Here is a 21,591-nt window from a genome sequence, read left to right as displayed (position 1 = left end):
CTCTTAAAACTCAACAATAAGAAAACAAACAACCTGATTTTTAAAATGGGCCTATCATCTCAACAGACATCTCACCAAAGAAGATACACAGATGGAAAATAAGCATATGAAAAGATGCTCCACATCACCTGTCATCAGGGAAACGCAAATTAAAACAGCAACGGGATACCGTGACACCCCTATGAGAATGGCCAAAATCCAGAACACTGACAACACCAAATACAGGCGAGGATGTGGAGCAACAGGAACTCTCATTCACTGCTGGTGGGGACGCAGGATGGTGCAGCCACTTTGGAAGATAGTTTGGTGCTTTCTTACAAAACTAAACATATTCTTACCATAGGATCCAGCAATCACGCTCCTTGGTATTTATCTAAAGGAGTTGAAAACTTACGTCCACACAAAAAACCTGCACGTGGATGTTTATAGTGCCTTTATGCATAATTGCCAAAACTTAGAAGCAACCAAGATATTCTTCAGGAGGTGAATCAAGAAACTGTGGAATGGAATTGTATGTATGTATGTATTCCATACAATAGAATATTATTCAGGGCTAAAAAGAAATGAGCTATATCAAACCATGAAAAGACATGGAGGAGCCTTAAATGCATATTATTAAGTGAAAGAAGCCAATCTGAAAAGGCTACATACAGTATGATTCCAACTATCTGACATTCTGGAAAAGGCAAAACTATGGAGACAAGAAAAAGGTCCGTGGTTTCCAGGAGTGTGGGGGGGAGGGAGGGATGAACAGGAAGAGCACAGAGGGTTTTTAGGGCAGTGAAAATACATGTCCAAACCCACAGAACGGCAGCTGATCCAGCAGGCTGTGCGGTAGCAGATATGGTGAACGTACAAAGGCACAAACGATATAAATGGGAGCCGGAGCCATGCTATGGTTTCATCTGAACGGTTTTCTCTCTTCAGAGCAAAGCTGACAAAATGCTTATTACAGCTGAGGAACCTCAAGTTCAGGAAGGTTAAGAAACATGTCCCAGATCATACACCCAGGAAGTTATAGAACTGGAGTTTAGTCCTACGCCACTATCATCCTGAATCCCGTGTCCTTTCAACTTAACCACAGAGGACTGGTCTCTGTCCTCTATAGAATGGAAGAACTTGCTTGGGTGTCTCACAGGAGAGGAGGGAAGAAAAGAGCTCGGGCCTTTAGGAGCCTTTGGTCCTAACAACCAGGAAGGGGGCTTCCCTGGTGGCGCAGTGGTTGAGAATCTGCCTGCCAATGCGGGGGACACGGGTTGGAGCCCTGGTCTGGGAAGATCCCACATGCCGCGGAGCAGCTGTGCCCGTGCGCCACAACTACTGAGCCTGCGCGTCTGGAGCCTGTGCCCCGCAACGGGAGGGGCCGCGATAGTGAGAGGCCCGCGCACCGCGATGAAGAGCGGTCCCCGCACCACGATGAAGAGTGTCCCCCACTTGCCGCAACTAGAGAAAGCCCTCGCACGAACCGAAGACCCAACACAGTCAAAAATAAAATAAATAAATAAATAAAGTAGCTATAATAACCAGGAAGAACACCCATCCAGTCCTCGCGTCCTCTCCATTCAGACGTCACAGATTTAAATGGAATCAACTTAAGCCCTGCGCTGCCAAAACGCAGGATTAACTTGATTGAAGGAGATGGAAATAGAGTGAGAAATGTGTTTTCCTAACCTCCTTCTGCATGCTATGGAATTCAGAAATATTTCCTATCAGTTCTTTTTTTTCCCTTAGAAGAGGCCAGATGCCAGTCGTGTTTCTCTGCCAGTTGCTAAAAACTGTGAATGAAACTCAAGCCCTATCTCCTCCTGAAACAAAGGAGATTTCTTAAACTGGCCCCCAAAAGGACTTGAAAGGCCCATCGTCCTCCTGAAGCCATTGCCCGCTCCTTCACCCTTCCCCACAGCCTGATTAACTAATCCAACATTTATCCATCGAGTCCCAGACTAGACAGCAGGCGTTGTTTTAATCACTGGGTGCGGCGACATCTCTGCCTCCTTGGAGCTGACTTTCTAGGGAGGGAAGAGAGAAACTAAACCAAGAAATGAACAAATACCCACATGGTTTCCGAGAGTAATAATTGATTTGAACACAACAGGGTTATGGGATAGAAGGGGACGTGGTGGGCAGGACAGTTTCTACACTTTGTGAAAGGAAAGTCTCTGCTGAGTTGGGGACATCTGAACCGAGATCTGACGAATGAGATGGAGCCGGCCACTCAGAAAGACGGGTGGGGGGAGGAGGAAAAGGCCTCTATCAAGTCTCGGATTTCTGCCACCAACAGCCTTGGGAGTGGCCTCCAGACCTCAGGCCGGCCCCTGACCTCAGCATCTGCACGTCCTCCTAAGAACCAAATGAGGCTCCCGACGCACAAATGTGATCTTTAGCCTCGTGGGTGCAGTGGCCCCTCGCTGCCTGTGACAGAGCTCAGGGCCCTCGTCACAGACCTTCAGGCACCGGCTGGTACCCACCTCTCCGGCCTCCCCTCTGTCACCTGCTTGCATGTCTGCTTGGCCCTCTGTGAACAGGGGAGAAGACAGTGGGAGAGCTGCCAGTGCCGGGGCAGGGGAGGGGCACTCCCAGGACGCCGCGTGGCGAGGATGAGGGAGTTTCCCATGAGTCAAACGAACATCACATAAGGAAGCTGGGTTTGGGTTATTGGGCTGGCAACCAACCAAGAGAGCTGTTTGCACAACAAGGGTACGCAGCCACAGAGGGCACTGCCGGGGCAGACGTGGAAGGGGCAGGGGAGCGATCTCCCAGGGTGGGGGGCTCCAAGCTGAGGAGGCGCCGTTAGAGAACCACCGCTTGGGGACCTGGAACACAGTGAAGCGTGGGTGGCAAGGACAGCCAGGAAAGGGCTCCCCTGCAGCCACTGAAGTAGGGCCTGCTGCCCCCCAACCTCCCCCTTCGTCCTCGCCCCGACCCTCCGGAGACAGAGGAAGAGGGGGCGAGAGAGCCCACTGCCCCTTCCCCACTCAGGCCCCTCCGGACAATGCTTAGCCTCAGCGGTGACGGGAGGGCAGAGAGCTTTAATGTGAATACAGGATGAAACTCTGTCAATGTGAATACAGGATGAAACTGTGAATACAGGATGAAACTCTGTGAATGTGAATACAGGATGAAACTCTGTGAATGTGAATACAGGATGAAACTGTGAATACAGGATGAAACTCTGTCAACGTGAATACAGGATGAAACTGTGAATACAGGATGAAACTCTGTCAACGTGAATACAGGATGAAACTGTGAATACAGGATGAAACTCTGTGAATGTGAATACAGGATGAAGCTCTGTCAATGTGAATACAGGATGAAACTGTGAATACAGGATGAAACTCTGTCAACGTGAATACAGGATGAAACTGTGAATACAGGATGAAACTCTGTGAATGTGAATACAGGATGAAGCTCTGTCAATGTGAATACAGGATGAAACTGTGAATACAGGATGAAACTCTGTCAACGTGAATACAGGATGAAACTGTGAATACAGGATGAAACTCTGTGAATGTGAATACAGGATGAAACTCTGTGAATGCGAATACAGGATGAAACTCTGTCAATGTGAATACAGGATGAAACTGTGAATACAGGATGAAACTCTGTGAATGTGAATACAGGATGAAACTCTGTCAATGTGAATACAGGATGAAACTCTGTGAATGTGAATACAGGATGAAACTCTGTGAATGTGAATACAGGATGAAACTCTGTGAATGTGAATACAGGATGAAACTCTGTCAATGTGAATACAGGATGAAACTGTGAATACAGGATGAAACTCTGTGAATGTGAATACAGGATGAAACTCTGTGAATGTGAATACAGGATGAAACTCTGTGAATGTGAATACAGGATGTGAATACAGGATGAAACTGTGAATACAGGGTGAAACTCTGTGAATTTCATAATGTGAATGTGAACGTGAATACAGGGTGAAACTCTGTGAATGTGAATACAGGATGAAACTCTGACCCTGGAACAGACTGGACTAGCCCTTGCAGCCCCTGAAAGTGAACAAATAGTTGTGCGATTTGGTCAAGATTGGTTACGGGACAAGACAAGGGGTGTTGACCTAACGGGGCTGGAAGCATGGATGGGGAAACATAAAACCATTCCACGCTCCTGAGCTGTCGAGCGTCAGATGTCCGGGTGGCTACCTGAGCATTACTGCTATTAATCACCCCCTGCGTGTGACCGTCAGGCCTGACGGGGGAATAAGAAACATGTTCCCTACCGCTAATCCACTCAAGGCTGGTGGCCCTCCCAGTCAGAACGGATGTGTGTGTGAACCCAATGAAGATTCACCAAACATCAATCACACAGCAGGTGCAGAGTCAGGATATTTATCTTCTCAGCCACAAGAAATCCCCACGGTGGCCTGATGTGCTCAGAGTTACTGCTCCCTTTCACGGACTGGAAAGCCGAGGCCAGGGCATCGCTCAAGGCCACGCGGTTATAAAGTGGCGGAGGCTGATTTGCAGCGACATGGATGGGCCTAGAGATGATCATGCTAAGTGAAGTAAGCAGGACAGAGAAAGACAAATACCATATGATATCGCTTATATGTGGAATCTAAAAACATGATACAAATGAACCTAATTATAAAACAGAAACGGACTCACAGACATAGAAAACAAACTGATGGTTCCTAGGGGAAGGGTGGGGGGGAGGGATAGATTGGGAGGTTGGGATTAACATATACACATCCTACCACATATAAAATAATCAACAAGTTATATACATAACTGAATCACTTTGCTGTACACCTGAAACTAACACAACACTGTAAATCAACTATACTTCAAGTTAAAAAATCCAAATAAATAAATAAATAAAATGGCAGAGGCTGGATTCACTTTCTGGGCCACCCAACTCCTGGGGTTGCTGGCTGCCTCCTAAAGGGAAGCAGGGTGTAAGTGCAAACAGGAGTCTAGGACAGACTGTGGGCCCTTGAATGTCAGTGGTCTGAGTTCTGTGCTTCAAGTAACAAGTAGCAAAACACTCCTCAATTTTGAATCATATGTGAGTTCCACAAAGGTGGAGACTAATGAGCTTTACGTGGAGTTGGGAGTGAAGGGCCGTATAACTTGGGCCCGTGTGGATCCCAGAAATGGAGACCCTGTCCGTGTGGTCCCCTCTGAGTCCCCACACACCAGTGAGAGTCTCCTGCCTGGTCCCACTGTTGCCTACGCCTTCCAAGACTCCCTTCTCCAGGCAGAAGAATCCGTATCTTGTTTTGGTGAGAAGGTCTCTCCTACCCTTGGCCAATGTGGTTCACGTGAGGGGACCCCATGGCCCGGCGAGTGGGGTGGTGGGTGGTAGGAGACCAGACCAGGCCAATTGGACTCCACATCCCTACTAGATACTGGAATTTGACAAGGGACAAGCATATAATCCAAGCTGGGCCTATTAGGGCTATCCCTGGGAACTCTGCTGGAGTTTCGGGGAAGAGAGGTACATTTCTGGGGAGTTGCTAAGTTTGGAGATGCGGAAGGCTGTTTGTCATGACATGGGGGGATCCTGATGGAGAAGAAGGCCATCCACTGAGGGGAACGAGACAAGCTCTGTCACTCGAGCACCTTAGCCCCATGTTGCCCAAAGTCCAGAAAGCACCCAGAGCTTTTGTGTTGGGGATAAATATTTCCCCAGCCCCATTTTCTAAACCTAAGCCAATCTGAGCTGGGATTCTTTCATTTGCAAACCACAGGTAGGCCTTGTACTTTACAAGCCCCAGCGGATACAGCTCCATCTCTGGAGCTCACCCAGCCTCTCCCACGTGGTCCCTGGTTCCTTACTCTCCTTCCTTGTTCTGTATCTTGTCTCCTCTTCCTCTCCTTTCTTCTTTGATTGACAACTCAGCTTAGACTGGCTTTCCCAGAATCACCCTGCCCCCCCTCCCCTTCCAAGCGCTGACTTCCAAAATCCATCCAGATACCCCAAGCCTGCACCCCTCCTGGGCCAAGGGGGCGGTGGCACAGACAGGGGGGCCCCCTCCCTTTAGACCCCCCCCCCACCTGCACCAGAAAACGCTCATTGCCCTGCATTATTCTATGAGTCTATGCAGACATCTGAGAGCTGTCATAACCCCATTCATATTTCTTTCATTTTCAGTATTGAATTCTTCCTGATTTTGTTCTTCTTTCTTTTCTCCCCTCTCCCCGACCCCAAATAGACTGTCTCAGTTCATTTCACAAGAGACGGTCTCAGATTACAGGGTCCTGAGGACACAGAAAGATATTTCTGTTTAACATATTTTGAGTAGCGTCTGGTCCGGTGAAGCAATGCATATAAATAGTGCCAGAGCACCCACACTGATTTGGGAGGTGCTGACCCAGAAAGGCTCCCCTTTTCCTGGGGGAGGATAATAAGGAGCCATAAGCAGCGCCCCCCCCCCCCGTGAGATTTGAGACAGGACAGTAGACGGAGCGCCGTGGGCCAGACGGGCTGTAGTCTGGCTCCTGTCCTCAGCACTGTGGGATCTCAGCTACTGTCTCTGAGCTTCAGCGCCTCGTCTGTAACAAGGGGATTAATCCAGCCTCACCAGCTGGTTGCAAGGATTAGGGTCCCTACCACAGAGGCTGGCTGCCTAGTCAATGGCAGCCATAAAAAGATTTAAAACTTTAAAAAGGTACAAGCACTCAATTAAAGGAAGTTATCGCTACCAGAGAATCCTTTTCGGCATTTATTTCACACTGGCAGTACTTTCTGTACCACCACATAACCCAGTTCAGAGACCTCTCTATCTGAGAGAGCGGTCCACCCCGAAACTCCCCCATCACCCCATGCCTGAATCCCCTCTCGGCCCCTCTCACGCTTTCATTTAGGTCTCGGTGTCCCCAGTAACCAGGTGCTGGCAACTCTGCAAGGTGCTAAGTGTATCTCAGAATTCTACACTGTTGGAGCAGGAGGGAGCTTGAGAGATGTTAACCGTCTTCAGATAAGGAAGCTGAAGGAAGGCTCAGGCCCTGGATTCCCCTTCCCAGTCAGAGCAGTTTCACACAGGCAGCCCCCTCGGCGACTGGACCATTTGGACCCCCTACCTTAAGAGACCCTGCAGTCTCAAATCCAAGCTCCCCGCTCAGCCCTGAGGGCACGCACCTCCCAGAACCCCTGAAGACACTTTCCCTTTTGAGGGTGAGACTCTGACATCTGACATCTGATTGTCAACCCCGTGTGTTATACTCTGTGCGTTTGCAAAGGGCCTTGCTCACCCTGAGCACAGATGTCATCAGAGGAGACAGGTCTGTTCACATCATTTCCCAGCTGAAAGCCTTCTCCTTAGGCCTTTTTCAGTCTGGTACCAATCTCCTTTTCCACGTTCATGGTCTCCACCCACTCCTCACAAACTTAATTCTCCAACCTCAGCGACTTCCCTCTCTTTCTGCAACACCCCAGCATTTTCTTTTCCTAAATCCTAGCCATTGCCTCTGTTGTTACCTCTGAGATGATGTCTTTTCTTTGCCAGGCAGACTCCTACTCATCCTTCAAAACCCAGCGTATGTGCCTTCTCCCCTGTGAAGGCTTCTCTGATTCCCCACTATCTTCTTCAGGCTCCCACAGACCCCCGGTTTTTCTCACCACACAAGTGATATTAAAACCGACCTACTTATCCGTCTGTCTTCTCCACGGAGCTCCTCAGACTTAGGGGCTATGTCTCTGGTCTCTCTTCCTCAGCGCCTGGAACAGTGATAGGCACAGAGCAGGCGCTCCTCGTATCAGCATAACAATAAGTGAGTGTCTCAACTAACTTAACTCTATATTTAACTTAGGTAATAAAAGGGCGTTCTCTTTTATTTTTTCTAAAAAAACATTAAAAAAAAATAATCTTGAAACTTCTACTTCCTGAGAACAGAGGAAGCATGTGGGTTATGAGCACAGGAGTTGCTGCCTCTCCCTAGTCACAAAGGGTGTTTCTTTTCTTCTAAGAAATCTCCTCAGATCCTACCAGGACCCCGTCGCTCTGCAGGCAGGAGCAGGCGGGAAGGTCAGGGATGCGTGGGGAGGGACCAGGAACGGAGGCCCTGCAGGATGAGTTTTCTTCCCAGGAATCGATTCACAAATGTGCCCGGCACAGTGGGACAAGAGAGATTCACGAGCCATCTTGACCCGGGGCCCCAGTTCCCTGCCCAAGGGATCCTACGCCTCTGTCGTCACTGTCCCTCTCCAAGGGGGAGAGGAAGCTCCGGGAATTTCTCCCATCAAGGGGGGCCCCCTGTGGGAGGGACCTCTGCTCATGCCCTCTGTGGTTTGCTGTGTCGAGTAAAGTCGGGTTATCTAAACCCCATCTGAGCATTTATTGGTGGGAGAATTCCACAGGAGGAACAGAAGAAAAGCCTCTTGAAAGGTTCTGTCTGAGGAAAGAACCACTGCAACCCCCATCCTCCTTCCTTTTCACCTGAAGAACCACCCAGACACGGCTGATCGACACTTGCTAACGCCCTCATGCCTTTATCCAGCCAGGGACTTGCTCTCTCACTCACTGCTTCGTGAATCAGCTCCCTTGCCTGTCCCTCCAGGCAGCCGCGCATTTCTACACCCACGCCCTCCCTCCCTGACTCAGCACCCACCCACTCCTCCCACACAGATGCTCACTCACGCGCAGGCACGGCACCCCTCCCCACTCCCACCCAGGTCTACGCCGGGGCTGCGGGGATGGAGATAAACAAGGCAGAGTTTCTGCCTTCAGAACGGTACGCGGTAGCTGGACAGCCCCCAGGAGGAACAAGGCATTTAAACATAGTGTGGGGAATTCTCTGCTTTCCTGCAAGACTCAGCATTACCCCTCCAGGAAGCCTTACGGGAAAGCCCAGCCTTAGCACACAGCACTGTGACACAGGGAAGGGAAGGAAGCATAGAGGAAAGAGGCTTCTGCTCTTATCTGGCCATCTGTCCTTAGCCGGCCACTTAACTCTCTAGGTCTCTCCTCATACATGAAGTGATTACTAACTACCTGTAGAATTGCTGCAAAAGCTACCTGGGGGGAGTGTGTAAGCATGCAGGGCCAAGGCCTGCATTCTGGTCTAAGTGTTGCTGCACGGCGAGCGGTTGGCTGGGGAGTCCTCCGCAGCACAGAGCACCTGAACCCTCACCTGAGCACCGTGAGCAGCTTGGCCTCTGGGCTGCGGGGTGTCTGCCCCTTGATTCCCTAAGCACACCTGACCCGCAGCAGGCATTCGGAGCGTGTTAAATGGACGACCGGATACACCCCTGGGGGAACTGACCAACCAAAGAGACAAGGGATTATAGGTATTTGTGTGCATCACTTGAGGGAGAGGGTGATCAGGTGGGTCAAGGCACTTTCTTTTCCAGCGCAGGAACAGTCTGGTGTGGCTGACAGGGAATCCTGGGGCCTGTACGACCTTTGAAAGGTCCTAGAAAATTGACCTACCAGGCATTAAGGATGTCAGACCAACTCACTGACCAGAGGTTCCCAGGCCCTGAACTGACCCGTATCATGTTTTCTCCGGTGATTCCTGGACTCAAGCACAGAGATGCTCTAAAAGGCACTGAACCACACAGCTAGCCAAAAAAGGGCCAAATTCAGACCCAAGCCAGACTTATACACACCAACACGGCCCCGTCCGTGAATCCAGGCCCCCTGAGCTCAGTGGGGCCCCCAACAATGCCCAAGGTCCAGAGCTGCCTGGTCATCACTCAGAACCCCCTTATTGATGGGGAAGGAGAAGCATCCATCATGCGTGTCTGTAGGTGGAATGCTGTGTCAGACCTCGCAAATATCAGTACCGCTTTTCCAATTTTGATGTTTCATTATTTTATTGTGATTTAAACCAAGTTGTAATTTCGTTAATCCAATACCATGTGCCAGGCACTTGATTATCACCATTTTGAAATTACTTCCTTCCACAAAGATTTCTGGAGTTCCTACTGTGTCCAGCATTGTACAGACACTGGTAGTTCAGAGATAAGAAATATAAAACCCATGAACTCCAGGAACTCATTGCCTAGTGGCAGAAACAGACCAGCCCACGGTGGATTACAGCAGTTGATGATGTAGAGCTGTCGCAGCATGGGGTGCTGGGGGCGAAGCACGCCAGGCAACCCAAGATGCGAGGAGAGCCCACGCTGACTTGCCCACAGCAACTCAGGAGCACGGGAAAAAGCTGGGATGCCATGAGGTGTTTCTTCAGAGGCCTGGAAACATCCCACCCAGGGTCCCATCCGGCCCATCAGCTTTGCTGAAGGCAAATGGGGACCATGGCACCGCTGCCCAGTGGCCGCACAGCAAACATTGGATCGGGCAAAACATAGCTGAATTCAACCTTTCAATTATAAACAGAGTACGTCCTATGAGCCAGACACTGCACTAGGTAAACATGTTTTAGTATTCACTGTGATTGTCCCCCAACTGTTCAAATGCTGGAGTTTGATTGATGTGTATGTTTGGATATAAAATTCTGCAAGGGGGCTTCCCTGGTGGCGCAGTGGTTGAGAATCTGCCTGCCAATGCAGGGGACACGGGTTCGAGCCCTGGTCTGGGAAGATCCCACATGCCGCGGAGCAACTGGGCCCGTGAGCCACAATTACTGAGCCTGCGCGTCTGGAGCCTGTGCTCCGCAACAAGAGAGGCCGCGATAGTGAGAGGCCCGCGCACCGCGATGAAGAGTGGTCCCCACTTGCCGCAACTGGAGAAAGCCCTCGCACAGAAATGAAGACTCAACACAGTCATAAATAAATAAATAAATAAATAAAAGAACGTTTCTTTCTTTAAAAAAAAAAAAAAAAAAAATTCTGCAAGGGTATTTGCCAGAGTGTTACTATTGGGTAAGCTGGGGGGGATGAGAACACAGGGCTGTTGCCAACATTGTTCCCCTTGTAAAAATACACTTTCATTACTTTTATAATTTAAAACATTCTAATGAGAAATATTTTTTAAAAAGAACAAAGATCGTCTAAATGGTGTATTTGCCTCTTTGGATAAATTCTATACCTTTACCTTATACACTAAGGCCACGTGGAATTTTGGTTCAGGGTATGAGTTTTGCACTAAGACGTGGGTTTGAATCCCAGTTCTGCGGCTTACTAAGTGTGGGACTGAATGTCCATAAGCCTCAGTCTATCCATCTGTACGGGGGGCAGCGGCATAGCCGATTCACAGGAGTAAGTGATGTGAGACTGCAGAGTACACAGCCTGGCACCCTCCGGCATCGAATCTCAGGCTCAGGGTCACATTATTTTTGTTTCTACAGACGTCAAAAAATGTCATAGGAAAGGGGATTTCAATTATTCTAAGTACCTCCAAAAACATGAATTAAGGGCTGGCAGACGGAGGTGGCAGGGAGAGAGCTTTCGTCTTAACGAGGTATCTAATGATGTACCGGATTCCCTTGGGAGGTGGTGATTCCTCTGTCCCTGGACAGAAGAAGGTGGGCAAATGCTGGGGGACAAGATTCAGTCACTGGATAAGGAGATTGGGCAAGGTGGCTGTGATGGTCATCTTACAGCCTTCAGATGCAAGAGCCTATAACAGGAATCCCCCAGCCATTCGGCTGCCGGGCAGTCAAGGCCAGCTCCAACTGGCTCAGATCTGCCAGGATGCAGTTAAAGGAAAGGTTTCTCCTTCGAGAGAGTTCCAACCAAAGGACGGTGTAAATTGCTATATTTTTCTCAAAATTGTATTATGAACCAAACTTTAAAAAATGAAAATGATATTCTCATCTCTACCAGAATGTAGACAGAATTAGTTAGAAGTAGTGAGCATCCAGTAACTGGGAGGGTACAAGCAAAGGCAAGTGGGCAGCAGGAGGGAAGTTAACCACCAGATGGGGTTTGTCCCCGAGGGTTCTGACAATGTCCACGACCGCGGCGGGCTGGCGGCTCCGCGCATTCCCTGGGTCTCGGCCAAGACTTCCCTTTGTCTGGGCCACGATGTTACTCGGCTTTCAGCCTCTCATGAATGCTCAGTCCCAAACCTCCTGAGAGCCATTAAAATGGCCATGCCCTTTGACCCAGAAATCCTATTCCTTGGGAATAATCTGCCGGACCGCATCGAAAAGGGGCCGAAGTCACGTGCAGAAAGATGCTAGCTGCGGTGGCCAGCGAGAACGGTGAGCATGTCAGGGCTCATCCACTTGAAGGGATTCTAAGAAGCAATAAAAAATGGTGCTTACTAAAACCACAGAGAAAGTGACCGATTTTGCTAAATAGTAAAGCTGAGGAATGGTACATGTCACAACATTCATTCATTCAACTCTGCATTCGTGTGGTCATTTACTCATTGCAAAGCGCAAGGCGGAGAGGTCAGTGTGGCCGCCTGGCCTCGGTCTGGTCTTCTCAGACACCAACCCCACCTCCAACACACACACACACACACACACACACACACACACACACACAGGCATGCATGCACGCACCCACAATGCCGAGTCCTGGGCGGGAAGACCAAAGGGCCAACCTCTCTATGCCCAGGTACCTCTCGGTAGACCTGTGTTTGAGACCCACCTCTGTCTCTAACTACAAAGCAGGCGAGTCACTCACATTCTCCTGGACTCTATTCCCTCATCTGTATAATGGGGGAATTATACTTTTCCCATCTTGCCATATCCCTCTCCCTTGATTTTTTTTTGTTATTTTCTTTTTATTCACAAAAATATTCTTGTTATTTTAATTTTATTTAATAAAAATTATTAAAAATTAAAGTTATTTTTGTCAGGCAACCTGCCATGTCTTCAATTCTTGAGTCGGAGGTTTGGCTAAATATCCTCAGGGACAATTTCCACCCTAAAAAAATCCCCATGGGCCTTTCTCATTCTGGTTCTCCCCGGCTGGCCTGCATTAGTAATGATGGCTCCTTCTGTTGATGTGACAAGGGTTTTGATCTCCCAGACGTAGTTTTGAATCCTGACTCTTGTATTCTCTCTACCTGCCCTCAGGTAAGTCATTCAAACTCTCTCCTTCCGTTTCCTTGTTCACAAAACTGAGATATGAATGATCCACATAGAGTTCACCGTCCTGACCCAAGTGACCACACAACCTATGTTGGCCTCTATCAGCAGCAGCACTGAAGAAGCGAAGGGGGCAGAAGGGAATCAGCAGAATTCTAGGGCTGGAAAGGAAGCACTTAGGAAGGGTATGATCTCAAGCTGGGAAAAGATCTTAAATGTTCACCTGGCCATCAAAGTTCAGATTAGCCCCTCACCAGCACTGCGAAATGGCCATCCAACCTCCGTTTAAAACCCTCCGGCACTTGGGGCCCATCCCCCCAGTGAGCGGATCCAGGGGGGTGGATCTGCCCCAATCTTCCTACTGGACTGGAATCCAGTGTCCAATGAAACTTCACCCCCTGGCCCTCCTTCCACCCTCTGGGGACCAAGAGAACCAATCAGCCACCTCTCCCCAGCGTCCCTCCAGATTCCCGTGGCCACACGCTTTCTTTCCTCCACACCACAGCATCTTTCCTACGGTCGCACTGACCTTTCCTTGTGAGCCACGCCTCTGTTCCCAGGACATCCTGCTTTCTCTCCTCTGAAAGTGCCTTCACTTATCTGCAACACTCTTAGAATGGAATCAGACCGAGAGAGAGAGAACCTGAATCATCCAGTCCAGAGCCAGCAAACCCCCTGGAGGTCACACAGACAACCGGGCATGACCAGAGGGCACGTGCCTGGCTGCAGTGGGCGGCTCCTCGGAAGGCCTCCCGGGGACACAAGCCAAAAGCCATCCCATCTTCTCATTTTTCAAGAGAAGCCAGAGATTAAGATGCGTACATGACATCTCCTGAACATTTTACGCTGGCGAGTAATTAAAACAAATGTAAAATAACCTAAGAAGCATTAAAACTGTCTGTGGGCTGGACCAGCCTGTGGGCCACTTCCTTAACCGTTTTGTTAATACGAAAAAACTTTTGAGAATCTGATGAAACTTTGAAGAAGCCCCATAAAAAAACAGTTACAAACAAATTTCTGCTCCCATTTGAAAGGCCCCATGGATCCCCCGGAGGCACTCCTGGATCCCCAGGAAAGGAAACCCTCATCTCTTCCAGCCTCTTGCCAGACCTGGGAGGCCCAACAAACACAAGGTGACAATTTCCCGAAGTCACGCAGCTGGCCCCCGAGTAGCAGCGTGACAAGGAGATCTAGGGTGGGGTGAGGGTGTTTCCTCCCCACAACCACTGATGCCATCCCCTCCCCAGATCTGGGAAGCAGAGCAAACTAAGATGCACCGCATGCCAGCGAGGTCCTAGGCACTCACAGAGCTCTTCCTGCGTCATTTCGTCACCTCCACTTGGCAGGTGAGGAAACTGAAGCTCACTGGGTACAGTCCCCCCAGCTCAGGGCAGCCAGAGAAAGCGACTGAGTTAGGACCAGAAGGCCAGACGAGCAGCAAAGCTCCTGCCCTTCACCTGCACCTACGCCAGCTGGCCAGCACACCCCACTCGGCCTGCCTCTAGCAATGCACAAGCCCTGGAGCTTAGAACTTTCCCGGAACAACTCATGAACTAAACTAGAAAGGGCCTGAAGATGCAGCCCATCACGGGGGGGCGGGGGGGGGGGCTCTCACAGCTCAAATCTGGCCTCCTAGGATTTTGCCGGGTGTACATCCTCAATGAGACACAGACAGACTGGGGCCTGAATGACCTGTACAGAGACAGGGGTGCCCTACATGGTTCTGGAAGATGACAAGTAATGAAGTTCTGGGAAGGGAGACGGGGCACGGAGCGTCAGGACGAGGCCGGTTGGGCTGCCTCCTTCAGCACATGCCTGATAAGCATGTCCCCTGTCTGTCATCTCTGAGTCTGGACTTGAGTGGGGAGAGGGAAGGGCACATTTTCCAATAAGGTGACTAATTCCAGTTACACTCTATAACCTGGTACAAGAAACCTGGGTCTGCTACAGAGGATGGATTTGCAGAAAAAGAACAAAAACACCTTCCTGGGCCAGAGGATGTTGGGAGAGGCGAAATCCACTGCTCAGACAGGAAAGAGATTTAAATTTAGACCAACATGCAAAGTTCCTGGACAGTAAATACAAAACCAAAGGGCAGCTATTCTTCCCCCACTTCACTCTCTTTGTGACTTTTTTTGTTTGTCCTGTTTTTTGTTTTTTTCAATCTTTCTGGCTCTTACTCTAAATTTCTTACTGGAAGGTTGAAAGAAGCTGGGATATCTCAACAACTCTAAAAGCAGCAATCGGAAACAAGCCCGGCATCTGACACGCTGCCCTCAGCCCTGGGCTCCTGCCTCCTGGGGCTGCTCAACTATAATCCAACAGGTGCCTTCTCACCGACTTTGCTCCTTTCTACTAGAAAGCTCAGGCAAAGCACAGACCCACCTCGCAGGACCGAGTTCACTCCCTGACGAGCTCAGCGTGTTCTGGCTCCAGAAGGAAACAGATCCTAGTTAGGAGAGGGCACTGTCCCCAGGGCGCACGCCCCCAGGACTCTCCCCTCCTGGTCATGGGGAGATGGGGGGGGGGGAAGCCTGAAGCCCCGTGACCTCCTGCAGCCCCCAGCGGAGATGAGAAGCCGGCCTTACCTGGCGGGGGGAGAAGCTCAGAGGGATGCCAGCTAGGGTCCGAGTCCCGGCGGATCCACAGGAAGCAGTGTCTGGAGAAGACGCCAGCCCCAGGCAGCCCCCTCCTGAGGGTCACCTGCCAGCGACCCCCCCGACCCTTCCCCCAAATCTAGCAAACTGACTCTCCAGATAAGACTTGAAATAGGTCTGGGGGCCCCCCGCAGGCCAGGGGTCCGGAGAGAGAGCTAGTTTTCAAACAGATAACTAAATAAATACAGTAAAAAGGTAAGTCTTGGCACTCAGAGAATAAAATAGAAAGTGTGTGAGAAACAGAAAAATAGGGAAAGGGGAGACGCTTCTTTGGGGAGAAAGGCAGCAGCGGCAGCCAGCCCAGCTGCTGCGCAGGAACAAAGCTGCTCGGTCCCCCCCGGGGGCGAAGGGGCCGGAGCGGTGGGATCCCCAGCCGGGAGCGCGGGGGGCGGAGCCCGGCGATGGGCGGGGCGAGGAGGGGCGGGGCGAGGGGGCGGGGGGAGCGGAGAAGGAGACGCATGGTCCCCCAGAGCGGGAGGGGCCGGAGGGGTGGGAGGCCTCCCGGAAGAAAGCAGAGGCAGCGAGGCTGCGTGCCTGCGGGGGATGGGGGCAGGGGGCAGGGGGCAGGGGGCAGGGCCCTGGGGAGGGGTCAGGGGAGCCGGAACGACGTCGGGCTCCAGGCGGTAAAGAGGAAGCCCAGGACAGAGCCCGACAACGCTCCGTCCAGTTATAGACTTCAGCGGATATTTTGGTCCCTCTTACAGCCGGGTCTGAAATAGCCCCCTCCCTGGGCAGCTGCCTGCAAGTTTGGAAAGTTTGGAGGGGCAGGGGGACGGAGGTGTGGGGCTTTGCTTTTGTCCCGCACAGGGTGTCCCACTCCTGTCCCAGCACCTACCTGTCTCCTCCTGCAGGTGGCCCCCTTTACTGGCTCTCAGGACATCCTGGGGGAGGGGTGGATTGATGTCCTTACTCGGAGATGAGGACTGTGAAAGTTCAGAGGGAGCCTCTGTCACCTGCCAGGGCCCCTCGGCAGAGCAGGGATGGGGGCCCAGGTGGGTCTGATGAGAACACTTTCCTTCCTAAAGGGCTTCCCAGACTCCAAAAGCAGAGAAGGAACAGGTGCTGGCCCTGGGGGCTCTTCTACTTTTTCTTGCTGACTTCTGTTCCTAAAAATGGGCCAGGCATGGGTATTTTGAACTAGATGAGAACATGGCTTAATTTGTATGACCTCCCTCACCCCTCTTCCACTCCCAATCAGGCTCCTAAACTCTGGGGCATCTTTATTTGGCCGCCTGCAGGGTAGCAGGGATTTAATGAACAGGCAGTATGGGGCTCATCTGTGACCCAGGGAATCCTCGGCTATTGGCCCCTTCCTTCCTCTCCTCCTAATTTCCCACTACCCCACGACAGTTCATTCCACGCATGGTTGCTGAGGGCGCACTTGGTACCAGGCAGAGTGTCAAGTGCCAGCTAAATGGAACGCAGGAGGCATGCTGGGGAGGGCAGGCCCTGCTGTGGGATGGCAATGCACTGAGACAGGTGCCCTGGCTATCAGAGTCACAGGTAGGGTGGGGAGGCGGGGAAGAGAGTGATCACACCTGCGTGAGAAGGCTGCAGGGCACAGGCACTTAACACATGGGCATCACGGGCCCAGTGAGTGCCCAGGCGCGGGTAGCGGGGTGAGCCCAGGAGGGGTTGCCTAGGCGCGTCCTCACAGGGAGACAGACAGAAAACAGGGAAGCAGACCATCACGTTGACTGACCATGTTATCCTAAGTGCAAAGGACACAGAGAAGAGGGACGAGTCAGAGAATGAATGGGGGGTGGGGGTAGACTCTAGATTCAGCACGAGGAGGCCGAGACTAGAGATGGGCGCGTCCCCTGCCCCACCCTGTGCGAAGGAGGGGGCCAGGGCGAGCAGGGTGCCCAGAGCTCACGGGACATGGGGACCGTCCAGGCAGAGTGAAGGACTCAAGCGTGGAGTTGAGGACCTTTGTGGCCAGGGGCCAGGCTGGAGAGGGGAGCAGGGCACAGGTGATTGACGGGCACTGGAGAGGCCTGCAGGAGAGCGTGGACTTGAGCCGGATGACCAGGAGTCTCTGAAGTGCTTAGGGGGGCAGGGGCACGGCCAGTGGGGGGGGCATCATAGAGCCCATGGGCAGTGGCAGGGAGGTGAGCTGGGAAACCATTCGGTCTCAGAGAGAGAGAGCACAGTAGGCTCACTAGAACAGCAAGTGCCAAGCCCCGCAGTGAAACGAGCTTGCACATTGGAGGGACAGCCCAGTGGGGTCCCCGGAATAGCCTCTCCCCTCTGACGACCCTTGAGACCTAGTGAGGGAGGTCTGGCCCACGGGAACAGAATGCCCCCTGCACCACTGGGAATGTCTCTGGGTCCCTGCCCTGCAGCTGTCCTGCCACCCAGCGCTCTCCCCCTGCTCCAGGCCCCAGGCCTCGCCGTGACTGAATTTGTCCTCACCATCGCCAGTGAACAGTGTCCTCCCTGCCACACCCTAACCCTCAACCTCCCACCTTCCCTTCTGCTGCTGTCACTGTGAGACTGTGATACAACCCTCCTTGGGTTGGAGAAGCCCCTGGAGACCAGAGGCCTCCCCCCTGCAGCTCTCCCTTCTTGCCTGAGCGCCCAAAAGACCAGAGAAGAGGCCAGAGCCTGGCCCACCTCAGCGGCCCACTTTCCAGCCCCTCCTCCAGACCAAATCTGTTCACGAAAACGGATCCGTGTTCTCACAAGGTCATGCTCTGCCTCCAAGAAGTGGACGCTAGGATTCGCTTTGTTCCTCCACCTCTGCAAAGAGAGGCCATGAGGCTGGAGGGGTGAGGAGAGGGTTCTGGAAAGACAATTCCAGAAAGTGCTCTGTCTCACCTCCTTCCCCTTCTGGACTCTTTCTCTGCCAGCATGACAAATTGTTCACATTTCTGAGATGTATTAAACAGAAATAGAAAATATGTGCATCATTATGTACACAAAAATATATGGCTATGCATTAGACGAAGAGTTAGAAAATGTCCACCTGTGACTTAACTTCTTCTCATTTCTACCACGCATTTTATCACGGTGATAATTAACGCCACAGGTAAACATATGCAATAACTTTAAGGCCATTGCCAGCCACAATTCATATTTCTGTGTGGAAATATCATGGGATCGTCTGCTCAGGGTTTCCCAAAGCTGCAATCCAGGTACTGAAGGCCACATTTCCTCCTGAAGTTTCTGGGTAGGAGTCAGCTGCCGAGCTCATTTGCGTTGTTGGCCTTTGTTCCTTCCTTGCCTTGTAGCACGGAGATCCCTGTTTTCTCGCTCCCTGTCAGCACCAAGGGTGGCCCCCAGCATCCCTTTGGGAGGCTGGTGCTCTCCATCAGTAGCTCCTAAGGTAGCTGTTTGCTTCTTCCTGGTCCAGCACAGCTGGAGCACGGCCCTCTCGTGTCTTTTTCTACCTTCTTTTGCCACCAGCCAGAGAAAGTCTTATGATTTCAGGAGCTCATGGGATTAGATGAGGCTCCCCAAGATAATCTCAGATAACCTCCCTTTATTCATGTCGATTGGGCCCCATAACATAACACAATCACTGGAGTGATATCTCATCACATGCTGACATTCCAGGGGTCAGGGAGGGACATTTTCCTGGGAGTCATCGTTCTGACCTACCACGCCCTTTTTTCAAAATTCTGCACTTACTGAAATTTGTAATTATTCTTTTTCTTCCTCTTAAAAAAAACTTGTTTGTTTCCTGCATTTTTATTTGACTCCAATCTCTGTGAGGACAGTAAATGTATCTTCTTGTTCACTGCCATGTCCCCAAGTCTAGCACGGTGCTTGGCATATAACAGGTATGAACGATATTTGTGAAATGCATGAATGAGTGAAGGAATGAATGAATGATGGTCTAAATGACTCACACAGGGCCAGGTGGTAAGTTTTAAATCAGATTGACATGTTAGGATGCACAAGACTGAAAAGTTAAAAAAGATGAAAGTCACGGAAAAGTGATGCGGCCAAATTGGTATAGTTGGAAGGGTGCCTGGGGGCAGTGGGGCATGTTTGGAATGGATTCTGGGCAGAATCCTCCCTCCACCCACCAGCCTCCAGAGGGATCCTTCGAAAATTAAATCCAATGTCTTTATCTCTGCTGCAAACCCTTCTGTGGGGCTTCCCCTTATGCTTAGAATCAATTCTGAAACCCCAGGCCACCATGGTCCTTCACACACTGCCCAGATCCCTGTTCTCCCCGTCTTCTACCTCTGGACCCTTACCACGGAGCTCCAGCCACAATGGCCTCCCTGCCTTTCCTCCAAGCCGGAGCCCCACTTCACGTTCAGGACTTTCTCGTGGCTGTCCCTCCCACGAGAGCCCTCCTCAGTGGTCACATTCTCCTCCACAGAGGGCTCAGATCAGAGGCCCCCTCCTCAGCGAGACCATCACACAACCTCATCTATGTTTACTGCGGTATTGAGCATGATATCCAAGGTACAGAAACAACCTAAATGTCCACTGATGGATGGATGGATGGATAAAGACAGTGTGGTACTTACATACAATGGAATATCATTCAGCCTTGAAAAGGAAGGAAATCCCGCCACATGTGACAGCACGGATGGATCTTCAGGACATTCTGCTCAGTGAAACAGACAAGTTGCAGAAGGACAAACCACTGTATGATGCCACTGATCTGAGGTACCTAGAATAGTCAGATACATAGAAGGTGGGCACAGAATGGTGGTTGCCATGATCTGGGGGAGGACGAAATGGGCAGTGCTGTTCAGTGGGTATAAAGTTTCACTGAAGCAAGATGAATCAGTTTTAGAGTCTATATAACAATGTGCACAATATGGTATCAATATTACACACTTAAACATGTGTTTAAGAGGGTCGATCTCATGTTAAGTGTCCTGACCATAATAAACTTAAAAAAAAAATCCAGGGCTTCCCTGGTGGCGCAGTGGTTGAGAATCTGCCTGCTAATGCAGGGGACACGGGTTCGAGCCCTGGTCTGGGAAGACCCCACATGCCGCGGAGCAACTGGGCCCGTGAGCCACAATTACTGAGCCTGCGCGTCTGGAGCCTGTGCTCCGCAACAAGAGAGGCCGCGATAGTGAGAGGCCCGCGCACCGCGATGAAGAGGGGCCCCCGCTTGCCACAACTAGAGAATGCCCTCGCACAGAAACGAAGACCCAACACAGCCATAAATAAATAAATAAACAAATACTTAAAAAAAAAAAAAAAAAAAAAAAAAAAATCCAAACCAGCCCCGCATCTCTCTCTGCTCCCCACTTGGTTTTGTGATTCTCCAAGGCCCCTAGTGCTTTCTGACAGCGTATTTTATGTTTGTGTGTTTCCTCTTTGCCTCCCCAACCAGAAACAAGATCCAAGAGGCTGGGAAGTTCTGTTGTGTCCTTCGTGCTCAGGACAGAGACGGGCCTAGAGCAGGGAGGAGCTGATCAGTGAGTGGACTCAGTCATGAGCCCGATGCTTCCTCCTGAGACACCCTAACTTCTCCAGGAGAGAGAGCAAATAATAATAACAACTAAACAACAGCGACGTCAGTCACCACGGCCATGGATTAGGTACCTGTGGGCTACATACACTTCCAGACGCTTGTGTGTCACTTCTGAGCCCAGCTGGCAGGGTGACGGGCTCAGCCTCCTCTCGCGAATACAGAAACGGAGGCTTGGTTGTTGAGAAACTTGCCAGAGTTGTTCGCCTGACTTCAAATCTAGGTCTGTCTTCTTCTAGAAACTTGTGTTTTCTTCTACATATCCCAGCCTGAAACATGACTTTAAAAGTTTCTTTTTTAGCGTGAAAATGCTCCAATTTCTGAAAAGTGGGTTGCAATTCTCTGCTGAGAAATCAAATGCTGGTTTCCTTGCGACTCAATCTCCTTCCTCCTGGGTCTTGCCCTGTGTTCCATTCAGGGTAATTCAGCCAAAGAGACTGTGTCACTAGCTAATGGTGTGATCCTGCCAAAGCCACTTAACCAATTCCTGAGTCAGTTTCTTGCCCTGGGTGTGAACCCAGGCCCCAGGCTTCCCTGTTTTAGAAGTTGGGTCAGTTACACCAACATCAATAATTCCTTC

General features: G+C 50.9%; 1 protein-coding gene across 1 annotated transcript in view; it reads right to left on the bottom strand.

The window, feature by feature from the left end:
• The window catches only part of COL22A1 (collagen type XXII alpha 1 chain), a 266,083-nt gene extending 250,160 nt beyond the window's left edge, over nt 1-15,923 (bottom strand). Inside the window, exon 1 of the mRNA XM_028166969.2 lies at nt 15,494-15,923. The gene's annotated coding sequence lies outside the window, so the exon portion shown is untranslated. The remainder of the gene's footprint in view (nt 1-15,493) is intronic.
• Nucleotides 15,924-21,591: the final 5,668 nt, after the last annotated feature.

Source organism: Balaenoptera acutorostrata, chromosome 17, assembly GCF_949987535.1.
Source record: "Balaenoptera acutorostrata chromosome 17, mBalAcu1.1, whole genome shotgun sequence".
Taxonomy (NCBI): Eukaryota; Metazoa; Chordata; class Mammalia; order Artiodactyla; family Balaenopteridae; genus Balaenoptera; species Balaenoptera acutorostrata.
The sequence above is the reverse complement of the archived record's forward strand: the minus strand, read 5'-3'. Positions and strand labels throughout refer to the sequence as shown.